The 20,949-nt window shown below is 47.9% G+C and overlaps 1 protein-coding gene across 9 annotated transcripts in view; it reads left to right on the top strand.

Moving 5' to 3' along the window:
- Positions 1 to 20,949, top strand: part of rnls (renalase, FAD-dependent amine oxidase) — a 105,832-nt gene that overhangs the window by 37,328 nt on the left and 47,555 nt on the right. The gene's annotated exons all lie outside the window — the stretch shown is intronic.

The following is a 20,949-nucleotide window of genomic DNA, read 5'->3' on the forward strand; positions in this document are numbered from 1 at the left end:
TATATACACATATATACACATATATTTATATATATGTACACACATATACTGTATATGTCAGTGTCATATATATATATGTGCCAATGTGTATGTTTAAAGGAATATCCATATTTCTCTCATATTTCTCTCATATATATATATATTTGTACACACACACACACACACGCACATATATATATACACATACATATTTATATATATGCACACACATATACTGTACATGTCAGTGTCATATATATATATATATGCCAATGTGTATGTTTTTATGTATATCTATATTTCTCTTATATATATATATATATATATTTGTATACACACACACACACACACACATATATATACACATATATTTATATATATACACACACATATACTGTATATGTCAGTGTCATATATATATATATATATATATATATATATGCCAATGTGTATGTTTTTATGTATATCTATATTTCTCTCATATATATATATATATTTGTATACACACACACATATATATACACATATATTTATATATATGCACAACATATACTGTATATGTCAGTGTCATATATATATATATATGCCAATGTGTATGTTTTTATGTATATCTATATTTCTCTCATATATATATATATATATATTTGTACACACACACACACACATATATTTATATTTATGCACACATATATTTATATTTATGCATAACATTGATTATCTTGTTGCAATGGCACCAGTCAAGGGGTGGGATATATTAGGCAGCAAGTGAACAGTCAGTTCTTGAAGTTGATGTGTTGAATGCAGGAGAAATGGGCAGGAGTAAAGACCTGAGCGACTTTGACAAGGGCCAAGTTGTTATGGCCAGACGACTGGGTCAGAGCATCTCTCAAACGGCAAGGCTTGTGAGGTGCTGCTGCTAATGTTTTGGTGCCAGATACCACAGGACACCTTCAGGGGTCTTGTAGAGTCCATGCCTCAGTGTGGGTCGGCACTGTTTTGGAGGCACACGGAGGACCAACAGCAAATTAGGCAGATGGTCATAATGTTTTGGCTCATCATTGTGAATATATGTAATACAGTTCCTCCCTCCCTCCCCCCCCCCCGGCTCTCAGTCTAAAGAAGGGTCTCGACCCGAAACATTACCTACTCCAGAGATGCTCCCTGACCCGCTGAGTTACTCCAGTATTTTGTGTCTACCCAAGCGGAAGTGGCGGCGCCTAACGACTTTTCATCGCCCGGTGCGGCTCGGTTGCGGGACTTTTCATCGCCCGGTGCGGCTTGGCCGCGGGACTTTACATCGCTGGTGCGGCTCGGCCGCTGGACTTAACAGTGCCCGGTGCAGCTCGGCTGCGGGGCCTAACATCGCCCGGTGCGGCTCGGCCGCGGGACTTTTCATCGCTGGTGTGGCTCGGCTGCGGGACTTAACATCGCCCGGTGCGGCTCGGCCGCGGGACTTAACATCGCCCGGTGCAGCTCGGCCGCGGGACTTAACATCGCCCGGTGCGGCTCGGCCGCGGGACTTTACATCGCCCGGTGCAGCTCGGCCGCGGAACTTTTCATCGCTGGTGCGGCTCGGCTGCGGGACTTAACATCGCCCGGTGCGGCTCGGCCGCGGGACTTAACATCGCCCGGTGCGGCTCGGCCATGGGACTTAGCTGCGCAAGGCTTGGTCGCGGGGCCTTCCATCGCCCGGCTCGGCCGCGAGACGTTTCAGCACCCGGTGCGACTCGGCCGTGGGGACTTCCATCCCCTTGCGGGGACTGTGCGGGTCGGTCGGGGACGAGCTGTCTGTCCGTGGGCGTGGGGAAGAGAGTGGAAGTTTTGTTGCCTCCATCACAGTGAGGGGGTGTTTGGAGTCACTGTGATGGACGTTTGTTTTGGGGTTATGTGTCTTGTGTTCTTTTTTTGTATGACTGCTATGTAGTTTCGTTCGGTACCTCGGTACCGAATGACAAATAATGCTCTGTTATACTGTTATACTGTGTAAACCAACATCTGCAGTACACACACACACACACACACACACACACACACACACACACACACACACACACACACACACACACACACACACACACACGTACACACACACACACACACACACACACACACACACACACACACACGCACTATACTGATAGACTGAATATGTTGTTAACTGGGTACTATGTTCACATATTCTGTTTTGCTGCTGCAAGTAAGAATTTCATCGTTCTGTTTGGGACATATGACAATACAATTAAGGGGTTGGACACGTTGGAGGCAGGAAACATGTTCCCAATGTTGGGGGAGTCCAGAACAAGGGGCCACAGTTTAAGAATAAGGGGCAGGCCATTTAGAACGGAGATGAGAAAAAAATCTCAGTCAGAGAGTTGTGAATCTGTGGAATTCTCTGCCTCAGAAGGCAGTGGAGGCCAATTCTCTGAATGCATTCAAGAGAGAGCTAGATAGAGCTCTTAAGGATAGCGGAGTCAGGGGGTATGGGGAGAAGGCAGGAACAGGGTACTGATTGAGAATGATCAGCCATGATCACATTGAATGGCGGTGCTGGCTCGAAGGGCCGAATGGCCTACTCCTGCACCTATTCTCTATTGTCTGTTGTCTATTAAAATAATCATGAAACAGGCCCTTCGGCCCACTGAGTCCGCGTCGACCAGCGATTACCTTGTACACTACCACTGGCCGATATAAAAGGGACAATTTACAATTTTACCGAAGCCAGTTAACCTACAAAACGGTACGTCTTTGGTTTGTGGGAGGAAATCAGAGCACCCAGAGAAATTCCACGCAGGTCACAGGGAAAAACGTACAAACTCCGTACAGACAGCACCCGTAGTCAGGATCGAACCCGGGTCTCTGGCTCTGTCAAGCAGCAACACTACCCGCTGCGCCACCGTGCCACCCGACTGCTGGGTATACTCAGCGGGTCCAGCAGCATTCGTGGGAAAACAAGCCCAGCTAATGTTTTGGGTTGGAGACCTTTCATTAGAACTGGGAAAAATAAGGAAAGATGCAGTAGAAAGCAGGAACTGCAGGTGCAGGTTTGCCAAGGAAAGAGACAAAGTGCTGGAGTAACTGAGCGGGTCAGGCAGCATCTCTGGAGAACATGGATGGGTGACGTTTCGGGTCGGGAACCTTTTTCAATTGAGTTGAAAGCGGTGGAGAGGATGGGGGAGGGATATCTCTGCTGCGCTGAGATCAGGGTTGCCATGGGGATAAGGAGTAGATGAGGTCATTCGGTTGCTGGAATAATAGAGGAAGTTGGAGCAAGAACGTGAAAAAATAAGCCATGAGATCGAGCCACCGAGTGTGAGAAAACAAATAAAGGAAGTTAGAAAGTTGCAAAATGCAGAGATGTGGCACATGCCCAACAGGTCAAACCATGCTTTAGACTTTGGACTTTCCTTCAAACTTTAGAGAGAATTTGGGTCTGCAAAGGGTTCCGACCCAAAACGTCACCAATCCATATAGTTTAGTTTAGAGATACAGAGTGGAAACAGGCTCTCCGGCCCATCGTGTCCACTCCGACAAGCGGTCCCTGTGCACTAGTTCTATCCTACACACCGGGGACAGTTTTACAGAAGCCAATTAACCTACAAAGCTGCACGTCTTTGGGATGTAGGGGGAAACCCACGCGGTCACAGGGAGAACGTGCAAACTCCACCGGGGCATGCACCGGTAGTCAGGATCGAACCCGGGTCTCTGGCGCTGTAAGGCAGCCACTCTGCCGCTACCTTACGCAGAAACAAAGAACTCAGTGCTGGATGCATGTTCTCCAGAAATGCTGCCTGACCCACTGAGTTATTCCAGCACTGTGTGTCTTTCTCTTGTCCTACATGTCTTATTTCCTGTCTTTCTGCACTTTAACGCTCCATTTTAAAAAAAAATATTTCCTCACAAAACCCTGCTCATCAACATTTGTCAGCACTACCTGCCCACAGCATCATTTCCATCTCAATTAGATCTTTGTGTAGGAAGGAACTGCAGATGCTAGTTTAAACCAAAGAGAGGCACAAAAAGCTGGAGTAACTCAGCGGGACAGGCCGCATCTCGGGAGAGAAGGAATAGTTGACGTCTCGGGTCGAGATTCTTCTTCAGACTGAGAGTCACGGGAAAGGGAAACGAGAGATATAAAAGGTGCATAGAAAAAATGAAAGAAAGATATGCCAATTATGATCAAGGAAAGGTGGAGCCCACAATGGTCCATTGTTGGCTGTGGGTTAGGTGACAGTGAAACTTAACAGGACGACCGTGAAACTAGTACGACGACTAGGGTGGGAGAGGGACGGGGAGAGAGGGGGTGCAGGGGTTAGTTGAAGTTAGAGGGCGGCACGGTAGCGCAGCGGTAGAGTTGCTGCTTTACAGCGAATGCAGCGCCGGAGACTCAGGTTCGATCCTGACTACAGGTGCTGCACTGTAAGGAGTTTGTACGTTCTCCCCGTGACCTGCGTGGGTTTTCTCCGAGATCTTCGGATTCCTCCCACACTCCAAAGACGTACAGGTATGTAGGTTAATTGGCTGGGTAAAATGTAAAAATTGTCCCTAGTGGGTGTAGGATAGTGTTAATGTACGGGAATCGCTGGGCGGCACGGACTTGGAGGGCCGAAAAGGCCTGTTTCCGGCTGTATATATATGATATGATAAATCAATATTCATACTGAAGATAGGCACAAAATGTTGGAGTAACTCAGCGGAACAGGCAGCATCTCTGGAGAGAAGGAACGGGCGACGTTTCGGGTCGAGACCCTTCTTCAGACTGAAAGTCACGGGAAAGGGGAACGGGAGATATAGACGACGATGTGGAGAGATATAGCAAAAAATGAACAAAAGATATGCAAGAAAAGTAACAGTGATAAAGGAAACGGGTCGAGACCCTTCGTCAGACTGAGAGTCGGGGGAGAGAGGGAGACATAGAGATATGGAAGGGTAAGGCGTGAAAACTTGAAGTTAGGGAAATCAATGAGATCTTTGCAGCCATGTGAATGAATGACGTCCAGTGTGCGTGAGGCCAAGAAGTAGTTAAATTTGTCGAATGTTGCATTATCTGATTTTTGAACAGGTGGTTGAAAATCTCTTCCTGGTGCTGCAGGAGAGCTGAATGAGGACATTTAAAATTAGCTTCTGCGACCAGATTACTTCCACTTTATCTGGTGTCGAGCAGAGTAAACTGCATGGTCATTTCTCCTTTTAAAGAGCAAAAGAGGAAGCTGACGTTTATAGATAACTGTACACTTGTTTGGCAGTGAGTGGATAGAACCTCAATGTATTATACGCCATTTGACTCAATTACTTGTGCAGGAAGGAACTGCAGATGCTGGTTTAAACCCTAGGTAGACACAAAAAAGCTGGATTAACTCAGCGGGACAGGCAGCATCACTGGAGAAAAGGAATGGGCGACGCTTCAGGTCGAGTCCCTCACTTAGTGTGCACAATGTGGAGGTTTTTCATTGATTAATTAATCTAACTTATCGTTCTACATTCTTGTGGACGCAAGGAACTGCAGATCCCGTGTCCCTCTAAGCCCTAACATGTGATGAGCGTCTGACGGCACTGGGCCTGTACTCACTGGAGTTTAGAAGAATGAGGGGGGACCTCATTGAAACGAACCGAATGGTGAAAGGCCTGGACATAGTGGATGTGGAGAAGATGTTTCCGCTAGTGGGAAAGTCGAGGACTAGGGGCCACAGCTTCAGAATTAAAGGATGTTCCTTTAGGAGGGAGATGAGGAGGAATTTCTCTAGTCAGAGGGTGGCGAATCTGTGGAATTCTTTGCCACAGAAGGCTGTGGAGGCCAAGCCAATAGATGTTTTTAAGGCAGAGATAGATGGATTCTTGATTAGTGCGGGTGTCAGGGGTTATGGGGAGAAGGCAGGAGAATGGGGTTAGGAGGGAAAGATAGATCAGCCACGATTGAATGGCGGAGCAGACTTGATGGGCCGAATGGCCTAATTCTGCTCCTATCACGTATGACCTTAAAACCTGTCCTATCCATGTACCTGTCCAAATGTTTCCTAAATGTTGCGATAGTCCCAGCCTCAACTACCTGCTCCGGCAGCTCGTTCCACAAACCCACCACCCTTTGTGTAATAAGTTACTCCTCGGGTTCCTATTAAATGTTTTCCCCCCTCGCATTAAACCTAAGTCCTCTGGATCTCGATTCCCCTACTCTGGGCAAGAGACTCTGTGCGTCTACCTGATCTATTCCTCTCATAATTTTGTACACCTCTATAAGACAGGGACGTTTTTACAGCATTATGGGCCCCCGGGCAAAGCAGTGTACTGGGGCCCCTACCGTTACTCTCCCCCACCCCCCTTTCCCTACCAGCCCCCCCCCCCTGTCGTGCCGGCGAAAAGCACTTACCGAAAAGCACTTAGCGATGGACTTAGGGTGCTACATTGTTGCGAAAAGCACTTACAGATCGCTGTGAGAAGCACTTAGTGACCGAAAATGTTGCGAAAAAAGCACTTATTGAACCTACATTTTTAAAGTAGTATTTATTTATTGCAAGTCACTTAACATACACAGATCAGCATGGGGCCCCTATGCTCGTGGGGCCCATCAGGCCCATGCGTTAAGACGGCCCTGCTATAAGATCACCCATCATCATCCTGCGCGCCGTGGAATAAAGTCCGAGCTTGTTCAACCTCTCCCTATAGCTCAGGCCCTCGAGTCCTGATTTTCTTGATGTTGTTTTGACTCCCTTTCGGTTTTCCTGAAGCTTTGACGTGTTCTCGAAATGCTGGAATAACTCAGCGGGTCAGGCAGCATCTCTGGAGGACATGGATAGGTGACGCTTCAGGTCGGCACTCTTGTAGTCTACACAGGATTCCAGCATCTGCAGTTCCTTGTGTACACTTGGCAAGCCCTTAGCGCAACCAAAGAGAGTCCATGGAAATGCAGTGTTGAGGTTAGAGTTGTGCATTGTTCAAGACCTTGATGGTTTACTTTAGACTTAGATTTTAGAGACACAGTGTGGAAACAGGTCCTTCGAGTCCGCGCCAACCAGCGATCCCTGCGCACGAGCACTGTCCTTTACACACTGGGGACATTTTTCAATTTACAGAAGACAATTAACTACAAACCTGCACTTCTTTGGAGTGTGAGGGGAAACCCGCGGTCAGGATGGAACCCGGGCCTGTGACGCCGCAAGGCCGCAACTCCACCGCTGCGCCACCGTGCCGCCCCTTGCTACGTCCCTGCTCTAGACAATAGACAATAGGTGCAGGAGGAGGCCATTCGGCCCTTCGAGCCAGCACCGCCATTCAATGTGATCATGGCCTCTACATTTTTTTAAAAAAGTCAAATATGCTGTACAAAAGCTCGGCCCTGTCTCCACTGGCATCTCGAACGGTTGTTTGAAAACATTTCTAATTGCTTTTAAAATGAGGTGAAATCACGCAGATTAAAACGCCTTCTTGGTTCAGTCCGTCTTTTGCGGCCGCCGTTTTTAACAGTTCTCCCTGGTAAGTGCCCTGGGATTTGCCCCCCTCCCATTCCCTGGGGGCCATTGTGGCCTTCCTGGCAGAGACTTTGGCAGAGACTCTGCGAGATGCAAATCAAGCAGACAAAAGAGATCGCAATCTCGTGGCTTGCTTTCTGACGTAGGGGAACGCCCAGTTCTAAGCATCTTGCAGACAAATATAAACTTGAGGACATTTTTGTTTCCCCCCCCCCCCCCCAGATTATACATTCAGAAGAAACAAATCAGTGTGCAAGGTCACAGTTGTCGAAATAAAGAACTGCAGATGCTGGTTTACACTAAAGGACACAAAGTGCTTGGGCAGCCAACAGCCTAGTTGTAGGCTTCGTTGTCACCTTCCCCGAGCTAACAATGATCTATTCTACATTTCCTTTCCCCTGCATCCCCTTTGATGTCTCGTTCTCACACCTTGCACTTCCTTACCTCTGTGCCTCTCCCTCTCCCCTGACTCTCAGTCTGACGAAGGGTCTCGACTCCAAACGTCACCCATTCCTTCTTATAGAAACTTACAAAATTCTTAAGGGGTTGGACAGGCTAGATGCAGGAAGATTGTTCCCGATGTTGGGGAAGTCCAGAACAAGGGGTCACAGTTTAAGGATAAGGGGGAAGTCTTTTAGGACCGAGATGAGAACGTTTTTTTTCACACAGAGAGTGGTGAATCTGTGGAATTCTCTGCCACAGAAGGTAGTTGAGGCCAGTTCATTGGCTATATTTAAGAGGGAGTTAGATGTGGCCCTTGTGGCTAAAGGGATCAGGGGGTATGGAGAGAAGGCAGGTACAGGATACTGAGTTGGATGATCAGCCATGATCATATTGAATGGCGGTGCAGGCTCGAAGGCCTACTCCTGCACCTATTTTCTATGTTTCTATGCAACAAAAAGCTTTTCACTGTACCTCAGTACACGTTACAATGAACTAAACTGGAATAGACTGAATGGCGGTGCAGGCTCGAAGGGCCGAATGGCCTACTCCTGCACCTATTTTCGATGTTTCTATGTTTCCAGAGATGCTGCCTGTCCCGCTGAGTTACTCCAGCATATTGGTTTCTCTAACTTCAAGTTATTGATTTCTAAATATTGATTTCTCTCTCCGTCCCTCCCCCACCCTGCTCGTCGTACTAGTTTCACTGTCGTCCTGGTGAGTTTCACTGTCTGTATCCGCTCGTTTTCACCTTCCCCACTGCCAACAATGGACCATTGTGGGCTCCACCTTTCCTTGATCTCCGTTGCTGGCTTTGATTTGTCCTTTTGCGTTCCTTCCATTCATTTGTTCTATGTACATTTTCATATCTCTCCCCTGACTCTCAGTCTGAAGAATGTCTCGACCTGAAATGTCACCCTATGCCTTGTCTCCAGAGGAGCTGCCTGACCCGCTGAGCTACTCCAATGTTTTGTGTCTATCTACTGGGGTAACTCAGCGGGCCAGGCAGCATCTCTGGAGTAATCTGAAGTCTGAAGAAGGCTTTTGACCCGAAACCTCACCTATTCCTCTTCTCCAGAGATGCTGCCTGACCCGCTGAGTTACTCCAGATTTTTGTGTCTTTCTCTGGAGTAATATAGAGAGGTGACGTTTTGGGTCGGGACCCTTATTCACACTGATAACCTAATCTTCAGACTTATAACCTATTTAGTCTAGTTTAGAGATACAACATGGAAACAGGCTCATCAGGCCAATTTATAACTCTTCAATCCTTTTGTTTCACACCTGTCTTTTCTACTCTGGCCTTTGTCCAACAATTTGCCTGTCAAATAACCCCCCTCACCTGTGTCCACCTATTACCAGCCATGTTCGATCCTGCCCCCTCTCTCTTCCAGCTTTCTTACCTGTTTCACCCCCCCCCCCCCCCCCCCCCACCTGGCAATCAATCTGAAGAAGGTCATAAGGTCATAAGGCATAGGAGTAGAATTAGGCTATTCGGCCCACTAGGTCTACTCCGCCATTCAATCATGGCTGATCTATCTCTCCCTCCTAACCCCATTCTCCTGCCCTTCCCCCTATAACCTCTGACACCCGTACTAATCATGAATCTATCTATCTCTGCCTTAAAAATATCCACTGACTTGGCCTCCACAGCCTTGTGTGGCAAAGAATTCCACAGATTTTGACTAAGACATATAAGATTATTAAGGGGTTGGACACGTTAGAGGCAGGAAACATGTTCCCAATGTTGGGGGAGTCCAGAACCAGGGGCCACAGTTTAAGAATAAGGGGTAGGCCATTTAGAACGGAGATGAGGAAAATCTTTTTGGCTCGAAGGGCCGAATGACCTACTCCTGCACCTATTGTCTATTGTCTAAATCCCATGTGATCACAGGGAAATTGGATACACTCTGTATAGACTGCACCCATAGTCAGGATCGAACATGGGTCTCCGGCGCTGTAAGGCAGGAGCTCTACCACTGCCCCACTGTGCCGCCCTATTGTAAATCTGTGGAATTCATTGCCTCAGAAGGCAGTGGATGCCAATTCTCTGAATGCATTCAAGAAAGAGCTAGATATAGCTCTTAAGGATAGCGGAGTCAGGGGGTATGGGGAGAAGGCAGAAACAGGGTACTGATTGAAAATGATCAGCCATGATCACATTGAATGGTGGTGCTGGCTCGAAGGGCCGAATGGCCTACTCCTGCACCTATTGTCTATTGTCTAAAGAAATTTCTCCTCATCTCTTTCCTGAAAGAACGTCCCGACCCGAAACGTGGTCTATCCATGTTACTCCAAAGATGCTGCCTGATCCGCTGAGTTACTCCAGCACCTGATATAGTAATGCATAATTAACAAAATTCCAGTTCATTTTTAGTTTTAATTTTCAGGTATTGGAGTGGCTTAAAAGGAGATGTAGTCTGATCTTATTTTTATTGTTGGCATAAAGTGGCTCCAGGATTAGTAACTTGGATAAGTTAAGGGTTAAGGATGGCTGCTCAGGGTTTTAACAAACAAATAGTGAATCCATTCATTTGGGCATTTCCTTGTTTACTTTACTTTAGACTTTACTTTAGTTTAAAGATATAGCAGGCCCCTTCGGTCCACCGAGTCCATACCAAAAAGCGATTACCGCGTTACACTAACCTGTCCACTGGGGACAATTTGCTATTTTAACAAAGCCAATTAACCTCCAAACCTGCACGTCTTCGGAGTGTGGGAGGAAACCGGAGCACCCGGAGAAAACCCACACGTTCACGGGAAGAATGTACAAGCTACGTACAGACAACAGTCAGGATGGAACCCGGGCCTACTGCGCTGTAAGGCAGCAACTCTACCGCTGCGCCAACGTGCCACTGGCATGTCAGCAAAAGCGCCGTCCATTTTAAATAAACGAGGAAGTCTAAAGAAGTGTTCCGACCCACCACGTCACATATCCACACCCTCTGAGTTACTCCAGCACTTTATGGTTTTTTTTTTGTTATCCAGCATCTGCAGTTCCTAATGTGTAGGAAAGAACTGCAGATGCTGGTTTACATCGAAGGTAGACACAAAATGCTTTAGTAACTCAGCGGAACAGACAGCATCTCTGGAGAGAAGGAATGGGTGACGTTTCGGGTCAAGGCCCTTCTTCAGACTGATCAGGCACATCAGTCTGAAGAAGGGTCTCAACCCGAAACGTCACCCATTCCTTCTCTCCAGAGGTGCTGCCTGTCCCACTGAGTTACTCCAGCTTTTTGTGTCTATCCGCAGTTCCTAATGGCTACAAGTAATTACCTCCATTAGAACACAGGGAACCCCAGTGATATTCCACCCCTAAGTCCAACATCTGTTTAAGCTTTAGATGATACTTTTTTTGTCAGCATTTTATTAAAATAGGACATACGTCAAAAGAACGGGCTTGAATTAGGAAAAAATGAAACTATTTTCTTAACGATTTTGTGTAGAAAGATGTGGTGAAAAGATATTAATCGCCATTTGGAACAAAAGGCAGAGTTGCGTCATTGACTGTTCGGCATTTTTGCATCTCTGTTGATCTTTCTCAGTGCAAATTAGTCATTTATATTGGGCAGTAATATTGAGGACACAGATTTGACAGTAAACAAAACTGACACAGAGTGCTGGAGCAACTCAGCAGGCCAGGCAGCATTCTAGATTAGAAACAAGGAACTACAGAACTTCAGTACAAACAGATACTGGTTTATTCCGAAGATCGACACAAAGCGCTGGAGTAACACAACGGTACCAGGCAGCATCACTGGAGAAAAAGGATGGGTGACGTTTCAGGTTGGGACACTTCTTCGGACTGAAAGTAGAGGGTGGGGGGTGGGGGGTGGTGAAGAGTTGGAGGGGAGAAAAGACTAGGACCAAATCAGGGTCAGCAACTGATCAGGTCAGAGGGGAGAAAAGACTAGGACCAAATCAGGGTCAGCAACAAATGATCCCAGGCCCTGGTGGGCCCATTGTTGGTTTAGATTTTTTTTTAGATTTAGAGATACAGCGCAGAAACAGGCCCTTCGGCCCACCGGGTCCGCGCCGCCCAGCGATCCCCGCACACTAACACTATCCTACACCCACGAGGGACAATTTTTACATTTGCCCAGCTAATTAACCTACATACCTGTACGTCTTTGGAGTGTGGGAGGGATCCGAAGATCTCGGAGAAAATCCACGCAGGTCACGGGGAGAACGTACAAACTCCGTACAGACGGCGCCCGTAGTCAGGATCGAACCTGAGTCTCCGGCGCTGCATTCGCTGTAAGGCAGCAACTCTACCGCTGCGCCACGGTGCGGAAGGTGTGATATCAAGAAGGATGACTGAGGTTCTTTGAGGCTGGCCCAGGTTGGCCCTGGACTTTTCTCACCACCAACTCTTCATCTTCCACCCCCACTCCCACCCCTTACGTTCCCCACACAAAACATCACCTATCCTTTTTCCTCCAGAGATACTGCCTGAGTTACTCCAGCATTTTGTGTCTATCTTCGGTTGAAAACCAGCATCTGCAGTTCTTACATAGTTCTTATCTGCAGCACACACATATGCATACATACGTACACACAAATCAAACATACATGCGCACACGGACATGCACACACACGTACACATGTGCACACACGCACACACGCACACACTCACAAACATGTATGTACAAAAGCGCACGCACACACCAACACAAACACACACACAAACACACGCACACACACATACCAACACACACACACGCACACACACACACAGCCTTGTCTCTGAGCAGCTCTTTGGCTGTGACTCCACGATTAAATCTTCAGTATAAAATGAGCTCCAAAGATAGTAGTTGTGGTGGAATGCACAAGATGAAAGAGAAACCAAAAGCTTACGTTTATCATTGGTTCACTCTGGAGCAAACTTAAATTGATTTTTGTCGATCTAAAAACATATCGCCGATTACTACTGGACAAGATCAATAGCAAAGCCTATACCATCCGGTACCAATGAAATGTCTGGAGGATGTCATCGTTTATTCATTAATGGGAATCTGTGGGTCGCTCACAAGTCCAGAACCTGGCTGGCTCTAGTTGCGTCTGCAAACCTTTTCCCCGGGGTGGTAATGCCAAAAGGTCATAGGTGATAGCAGTAGAATTAGGCCATTCGGCCCATCGTCTACTCCGTCATTCAATCATGGCAGATCTATCTTTCCCTCCTAACGCCATTCTCCTGTCTTCTCACCGTAACCCCTGACACCCGCACTAATCAAGAATCTGTCGATCTCTGCCTTATAAATACCCACTGACTTGGCCTCCACAGCCTTCTGTGGCAAAGAATTCCACAGATTCACCACCCTCTGACTGAAGAAATTTCTCCTCATCTCCTTCCTAAAAGAACATCCTCTAATTCTGAGGCTGTGACCTCTAGTCCTAGACTCTCCCACTGGTGGAAACATCCTCCCCACATCCACTCTGTCCAAGCCTTTCACTATTCTGTACATTTCAATGAGGTCCCCCCTCATTCTTGTAAACTCCAGCGAGTACAGGCCTGGTGCTGACAAACGCTCATCATAGGTTAGTTAACCCACCCATTCCTGGGGTCATTCTTGTAAACCTCCTCTGGACCCTCTCCAGAGACAGCACACCATTCCCCAGGTATGGTGCCCAAAATTGCTCACAGTATGTCAAAGACTACAGGGCACAACGAGAGCTATCAAGAAGACGTGATGCAATTTTTTTTTACACGCAGGACGGTGAGTGCCTGGAACAAAGAGATTAAACTTCTTCTCGCCTCCCATCACAGTGAGGAATGTGGAGGAGTCACTGTGGTGGATGTTCATGTAAAAATGGATTTTGTGTGTTCTGTTGCTTCTTATCGGTATGACTGTATGGCAAATGAAATTCCTCGCATGTTGCAAAACATACTCGGCTAATCAAGTACGATTGTGATTGATTTATTCACAAAATGCTGGAGTAACTCAGCAGGTCAGGCAGCATCTCGGGAGAGAGGGATTGGGTGCAGTGTACATATGTGAAAATGGAAGTGTGAAGTGCCTGTATATATAGTTGTATGAATTGTATGTCGAGAGGCTTCCCGTTAGTTTTCTTTCGTGTACTCTTTTGTGTTTTTAAGAACCTTCCTTCTCTCCCGAGATGCTGCCTGACCTGCTGAGTTACTCCAGCATTTTGTGAATAAATCAATTCACACTTCAGACTTCAGAAGGGTCTCAGCGTAGGTTCACTAGGTTAATTCCCGGAATGGCGGGACTGTCGTATGTTGAAAGGCTGGAGCAATTAGGCTTGTATACACTGGAATTTAGAAGGATGAGGGGGGATCTTATTGAAACATATAAGATAATTAGGGGATTGGACACATTAGAGGCAGGAAACATGTTCCCAATGTTGGGGGAGTCCAGAACAAGGGGCCACAGTTTAAGAATAAGGGGTAGGCCATTTAGAACGGAGATGAGGAAGAACTTTTTCAGTCAGAGAGTGGTGAAGGTGTGGAATTCTCTGCCTCAGAAGGCAGTGGAGGCCAGTTCGTTGGATGCTTTCAAGAGAGAGCTGGATAGAGCTCTTAAGGATAGCGGAGTGAGGGGGTATGGGGAGAAGGCAGGAACGGGGTACTGATTGAGAGTGATCAGCCATGATCGCATTGAATGGCGGTGCTGGCTCGAAGGGCTGAATGGCCTCCTCCTGCACCTATTGTCTATTGTCCCAAAACGTCACCCATTCCTTCTCTCCCGAGATGCTGCCTGACCTGCTGAGTTACTCCAGCATTTTGTGAATAAATCGATTTGTACCAGCATCTGCAGTTATTTTCTTATACTACACGATTGTGATTGATATTGGAATTGTAGGGCGGACGCAAAAAAAAAACTGGAGTAACTCAGCGGGACGGGCAGCATCTCTGGAGAGAAGGAATGGGGGGACGTTTCGGGTCGAGACCCTTCTTCGCAATTCACACCTCCCTTTCCATGGTGCCCGCCCAGAACAGGCCGTGGTGCCCGCCTGAAGCCGCGAAGGGTCGTCGGTCAGCGGGGGGGCCCCACCTGTAGGCTCGTTTGGACCATGGACCCACCCGAAGGCTCGTCGGTCGGCGTAACCGGGAGGGAGCTGGAGATGTCGGACGCGTGGATCAAGGGCCTGTGGGGGTGGTGGGGGGTGGGGGTGGGCGGTGAACTGAGGTCATGCCTCCAGCGTCTTCAAGGACAGCTGCAGGAGGCCCCCCCCGGGACACAAAGATGGCCAGGAGAGGAGAGGAGAGGAGAGGGACGTCGGTTCTCGGGAACTGCTCTGCGGGAACATCGAGCGCACGGGCCGACCGCACTTTGGACTTTGAATAACGGCGCCAAAACAGGTGTGGAAGCACAGAGAACTTCACTGTGCTGTTGCATATGTGACAAATAAAGTCCCATTGAACCATTGAACTAATGTTCACTGGCACAACTAATACAAACGAGCCTTTCAGCCAAAGTCAAAGCATTTCTCATCTTGTAATACTTAGAGCTCTTCGTAAGGGATTAATTGACTCCAGAAAACAACAACTGCAAAGCAATGCAACTTCTACTTACTCCGGCCTTTCTTGATGTTGTCTGTTGTTGGTCTTTCTCATTTCTCCCTATAACACGCAGGGAGGGGGGGTTATTGTTGGTGTTTATTCACAAAGTGCTGGAGTAACTCAGCAGGTCAGGCAGCATCTCGGGAGAGAAGGAATGGGTGACGTTTCGGGTCGAGACCCTTCTTCAGACTTAGTTGGTTAGTTGTTAGTTAGTTGTTAGTTGGTTAGTTTAGTGATAGAGCAGGGGAAACTCCTTTGACCCTCGCTGACCTGCGTGGGTTTTCTCCCAGATCTTCGGTTTCCTCCCACACTCCGAAGACGTACAGGTATGTAGGTTAATTGGCTGGGCAAATGTAAAAATTGTCCCTAGTGGGTGTAGGATAGTGTTAGTGTGCGGGGGTCGCTGGGCGGCGCGGACCCGGTGGGCCTGTTTCTGCGCTGTATCTCTAAAAATCTATCCCCGCACACTAACACTATCCTACACACACTTGGGACAATTTACATTTATGCCGAAGCCAATTAACCTGCAAACCTGTAGGTCTTTGGAGTGTGGGAGGAAACCGAAGATCTCGGGAACAAGCCGCGCGGTCACAGGGAGAACGTGCAAACTCCGTACAGACAGCACCCGTAGTCGGGATCGAACCCGGATCCCTGGCACTGCTAGAGGCATCAACTCTACCCGCTGCGCTACCGTGCCTCCCAGTGGCCGTTAGTTATCTGAAATTGGAGAATTCAATGTCCATAACATTGGGCCGTAAGCTACATTGCATCAGTTGGCTGGCTGCAAAGCAGAATGCAAGATCTAGCTATCCCTCATCAGAAATGTCAAGTTCATTACTCCCCACTCTCCTGCCACCCAAATTAGTCTCGGATACACTGGACTTTCCTCCTGCGCTTCGTCCTTGCACTGCCCCGGGACTGAGAATCTGTGGAGCCTTGCAGCTTTGGAAGAGTGATGTGGTTTCCCACTTGAGGCCTGCTTTGGTGGAGACAGTGACACGAGTATCGCATTGGGTGGTGCAGCGGTAGGGCTACTTCGTTACAGCGCCAGAGACCCGGGTTCGATCCTGACTATGGCTGCTGTCTGTATGGAGTTTGCACGTTCTCCCCTGACGTGACCCGCGTGGGGTTTCTCCGGGTGCTCCGGCTTCCTCCCACGCTCCGAAAACGTACAGGTTTGTCGGTCAGTTGGCTTCAGTAAATTGTCCCTAGTGTGTGTAGAGCAGTGTTAGTGTGCGGGGATCGCTGGTCGACGCGGACTCAGTGGGCTGACCAGCAATCCGAAGACAAACAGATTTGGCTTGGTATAATGTAAATTGTTCCTAGTGTGTGGTATAAGGGAAACCGAAAAGGAGAGTGGCTTGAGAGATATGTTCCAGGCAAGAGGGGCAGCACGGTGGCGCAGCGATAGAGTTGCTGCCTCACAGCGCCAGAGACCCGGGTTCGATCCTGACTAGGGGCGCTGTCTGTACGCAGTCTGTCTGGGGGTCACAGTTTAAGAATAAGGGGTAGGCCATTTAGAACTGAGATGAGGAAAAACTTTTTCAGTCAGAGAGTTGTGAATCTGTGGAATTCTCTGCCTCAGAAGGCAGTGGAGGCCAATTCTCTGAATGCATTCAAGAGAGAGCTGGATAGAGCTCTTAAAGATAGCGGAGTCAGGGGGTATGGGGAGAAGGCAGGAACGGGGTACTGATTGAGAATGATCAGCCATGATCACATTGAATGGCGGTGCTGGCTCGAAGGGCCGAATGGCCTCCTCCTGCACCTATTGTCGATTGTCTAACTCCCCAACTGCACTGCGTAGCTCCCCATGGGCGCTCCGGTTTTCTCCCACACTGTAAAGACATACAGGCTTCCAGGTTAATTGGCTCCGGTAAAGATTGTACATTGTCCCTAGTGTGTGTAGGATAGTGCAAGTGTACGGGAATCGCAGGTTGACGCGGTCTCGGTGGGCCGGAAGGCCTGTGTCCGAGCTGCGTCTCTAAACTAAACTAAACTAAACTAAAAGGGGGATAGTTTTATTTTTTCGCACTCGTAACTGACAAGGATTAAACAGTTGAAGATTCGCAGGGATCCTGCAGTAAATCAGCGAGTTGCCAACTCATAATCATTCCCACGCCCACTGTGTGTGTGTGTGTGTGTGTGTGTGTGAAACCTCAGGGCTGGCACAGAGCTATGCAAGATGCCGCCGGCTAACTTTCTTTGAAGTAACGCACAAACATATTTGATAATATAAGAAAATAACTGCAGATGCTGGTACAAATCGAAGGTAATTATTTCACAAAATGCTGGAGTAACTCAGCAGGTCAGGCAGCATCTCGGGAGAGAAGGAATGGGTGACGTTTCGGGTCGAGACCCTTCTTCAGACTAATGTCAGGTGGGGCGGGACAAAGGAAGGATATAGGTGGAGACAGGAAGATAGAGGGAGATCTGGGAAGGAGGAGGGGAAGAGAGGGACAGAAGAACTATCTAAAGTTGGAGAAGTCGATGTTCATACCGCCGGGCTGCAAGCTGCCCAGGCGAAATATGAGGTGCTGTTCCTCCAATTTCCGGTGGGCCTCACTATGGCACTGGAGGAGGCCCATGACAGAAAGGTCAGACTGGGAATGGGAGGGGGAGTTGAAGTGCTCGGCCACCGGGAGACCAGTTTGGCCAACGCGGACCGAGCGCAGGTGTTGAGCGAAGCGATCGCCGAGCCTGCGCTTGGTTTCGCCGATGTAAATAAGTTGACATCTAGAGCAGCGGATGCAATAGATGAGGTTGGAGGAGGTGCAGGTGAACCTCTGTCTCACCTGGAAAGACTGTTTGGGTCCTTTGATGGAATTGAGGGGGGAGGTAAAGGGACAGGTGTTGCATCTCGTGCGGTTGCAGGGGAAAGTGCCCAGGGATGGGTAGGAAGGGATTTGATAATGTTTTTTCCAAAGGATGCTCTTTGCCGGGAATTCCACACAGGGCAGGAAGTGTTCCTGACCCCCCTACCACTCGGCACGGTGGCGCAGCGGTGGAGTTGCTGCCTCGCGGCGCCAGAGACCCCGGTTCGATCCTGACCACCTGCGCTGTCTGCACGGAGTTTGCACGTTCTCCCCGTGGGTCTTCTCCAGGTGCCCCGGTTTCCTCCCGCACTCCAAAGACGTACAGGTTTGTAGGTTAATTGGCTTTGGTCACATTTTTAATTGTCCCTAGTGTGTGTGTAGGATAGTGCTAGTGTACAGGCACTGCTGACTGGACACCACGTTCCCAGGAATGAGTGGGTTAACCTATCCTGAGCGTTTAACGGCACTGGGCCTGTACTCGCTGGAGTTTAGAAGAATGAGGGGGGACCTCATTGAAACGTACAGAATAGTGAAAGGCTTGGATAGAGGACAGAGAAAGGATGTGGAGAGGATGTTTCCATTATTGGGAGAGTCTAGAACTGGAGGTCATCGCCTCGGAATTATAGGACGTTCTTTTAGGAAGGAGATGAGGAGGAATTTCTTTAGTCAGAGGGTGGTGACTGTGTGGAATTCTTCGCCACAGAAGGTTGGCGTGGATATTTTTATGGCAGAGATGGATAGATTCTTGTTCAGTACAGGTGTCAGAAGTTAAGGGGAGAAGGCAATGGGGTTAGAAACATAGAAACATAGAAAATAGGTGCAGGAGTAGGCCATTCGGCCCTTCGAGCCTGCACCGCCATTCAATATGATCATGGCTGATCATCCAACTCAGTATCCCGTACCTGCCTTCTCTCCATACCCCCTGATCCCTTTAGCCACAAGGGCCACATCTAACTCCCTCTTAAATATAGCCAATGAACTGGCCTCAACTGCCTTCTGTGGCAGAGAATTCCACAGATTCACCACTCTCTGTGTGAAAAAAAACGTTCTCATCTCGGTCCTAAAAGACTTCCCCCCTATCCTTAAACTGTGACCCCTTGTTCTGGACTTCACCAACATCGGGAACAATCTTCCTGCATCTAGCCTATCCAACCCCTTAAGAATTTTGTAAGTTTCTATAAGATCCCCCCTCAATCTTCTAAATTCCAGCGAGTACAAGCCGAGTCTATCCAGTCTTTCTTCGTATGAAAGTCCTGCCATCCCAGGGATCAATCTGGTGAACCTTCTCTGTACTCCCTCTATGGCAAGAATGTCTTTCCTCAGATACAAAACTGTACGCAATACTCCAGGTGTGGTCTCACCAATGCCCTGTACAACTGCAGCAGAACCTCCCTGCTCCTATACTCAAATCCCCTCGCTATGAATGCCAACATACCATTAGGATTAGGAGGGAGAGATAGACCAGCCGTGATTAAATGGCAGAGTAGACTTGATGGGCCAAATGGCCTAATTCTACTCCTATTCCTTCTGACCTTAAAAGCTTTTCGCTGTACACATGACAATAAACTAAGCTAAACTAAACTAACTTAGAAAGTTGGTAGGCTCCTTCAGAATGTACCCTTTGGAATTTCCGAGATAGAGTGGAGACACGAGGAACAATGGATGCTGGAATCTTGAGCAAAACACAAGCTCTTCTCTCCTTATCTGACACCATTTTTGTCTCTAGCCTTTGTCACTTGATCCATCCATCTGCCAATTAAACGGTTCAAAACCTGTGTGTAGGAAGGAACTGCAGGTGCTGGTTTGCACCGAAGATGGACTCAAAATGCTGGAGTAACTCAGTGGGTCAGGCAACATCTCTGGAAAAAAGGAACGAAGACCCTTCTTCAGACTAGAGTCAGGGGGAAAGGGAAACGAAAGATATAGACAATAGACAATAGGTGCAGGAGGAGGCCATTCGGCCCTTCGAGCCAGCACCGCCATTTAATGTGATCATGGCTGATCATTCTCAATCAGTACCCCGTTCCTGCCTTCTCCCCATACCCCCTGACTCCGCTATCCTTAAGAGCTCTATCTAGCTCTCTCTTGAATGCATTCAGAGAATTGACTTCCACTGCCTTCTGAGGCAGTGAATTCCACAGATTTACAACTCTCTGACTGAAAAAGTTTTTGCTCATCTCAGTTCTAAATGGCCTACACCTTATTCTTAAACTGTGGCCCCTTATTCTGGACTTCCCCAACATTGGGAACATGTTTCCTGCCTCTAACGTGTCCAACCCCTTAATAATCTTATACGTTTCGATAAGATCTCCCCTCATCCTTCTAAATTCCAGTGTATACAAGCCTAGTCGCTCCAGTCTTTCAACATATGACAGTCCCGCCATTCCGGGAATTAACCCTAGTAAACCTACGCTGCACGCCCTCAATAGCAAGAATATCCTTCCTCAAATTTGGAGACCAAAACTGCACACAGTACTCCAGATGCGGCCTCACTAGGGCCCAGAGGTCATATGGATGATGATGTAGAGAGATATAGAACAAATGAATGAAAGATATGCAAAAAAAGTAACGATGATAAAGGAAACAGGTAATTGCTAGCTGTAGCTAGGCGCGAACGAAAAGCTGGTGTGATTTGGACGGGGGAGGGATGGAGATAGAGGGAATGCAGGGGTTATTTGAGGTTAGAGAAATCAATATTCATACCCCTGTGTTGTAAGCTGCCCAATTGAAA

The sequence above is a fragment of the Rhinoraja longicauda genome, chromosome 16 (genome assembly GCF_053455715.1).
Source record: "Rhinoraja longicauda isolate Sanriku21f chromosome 16, sRhiLon1.1, whole genome shotgun sequence".
Lineage (NCBI taxonomy): Eukaryota > Metazoa > Chordata > Chondrichthyes > Rajiformes > Arhynchobatidae > Rhinoraja > Rhinoraja longicauda.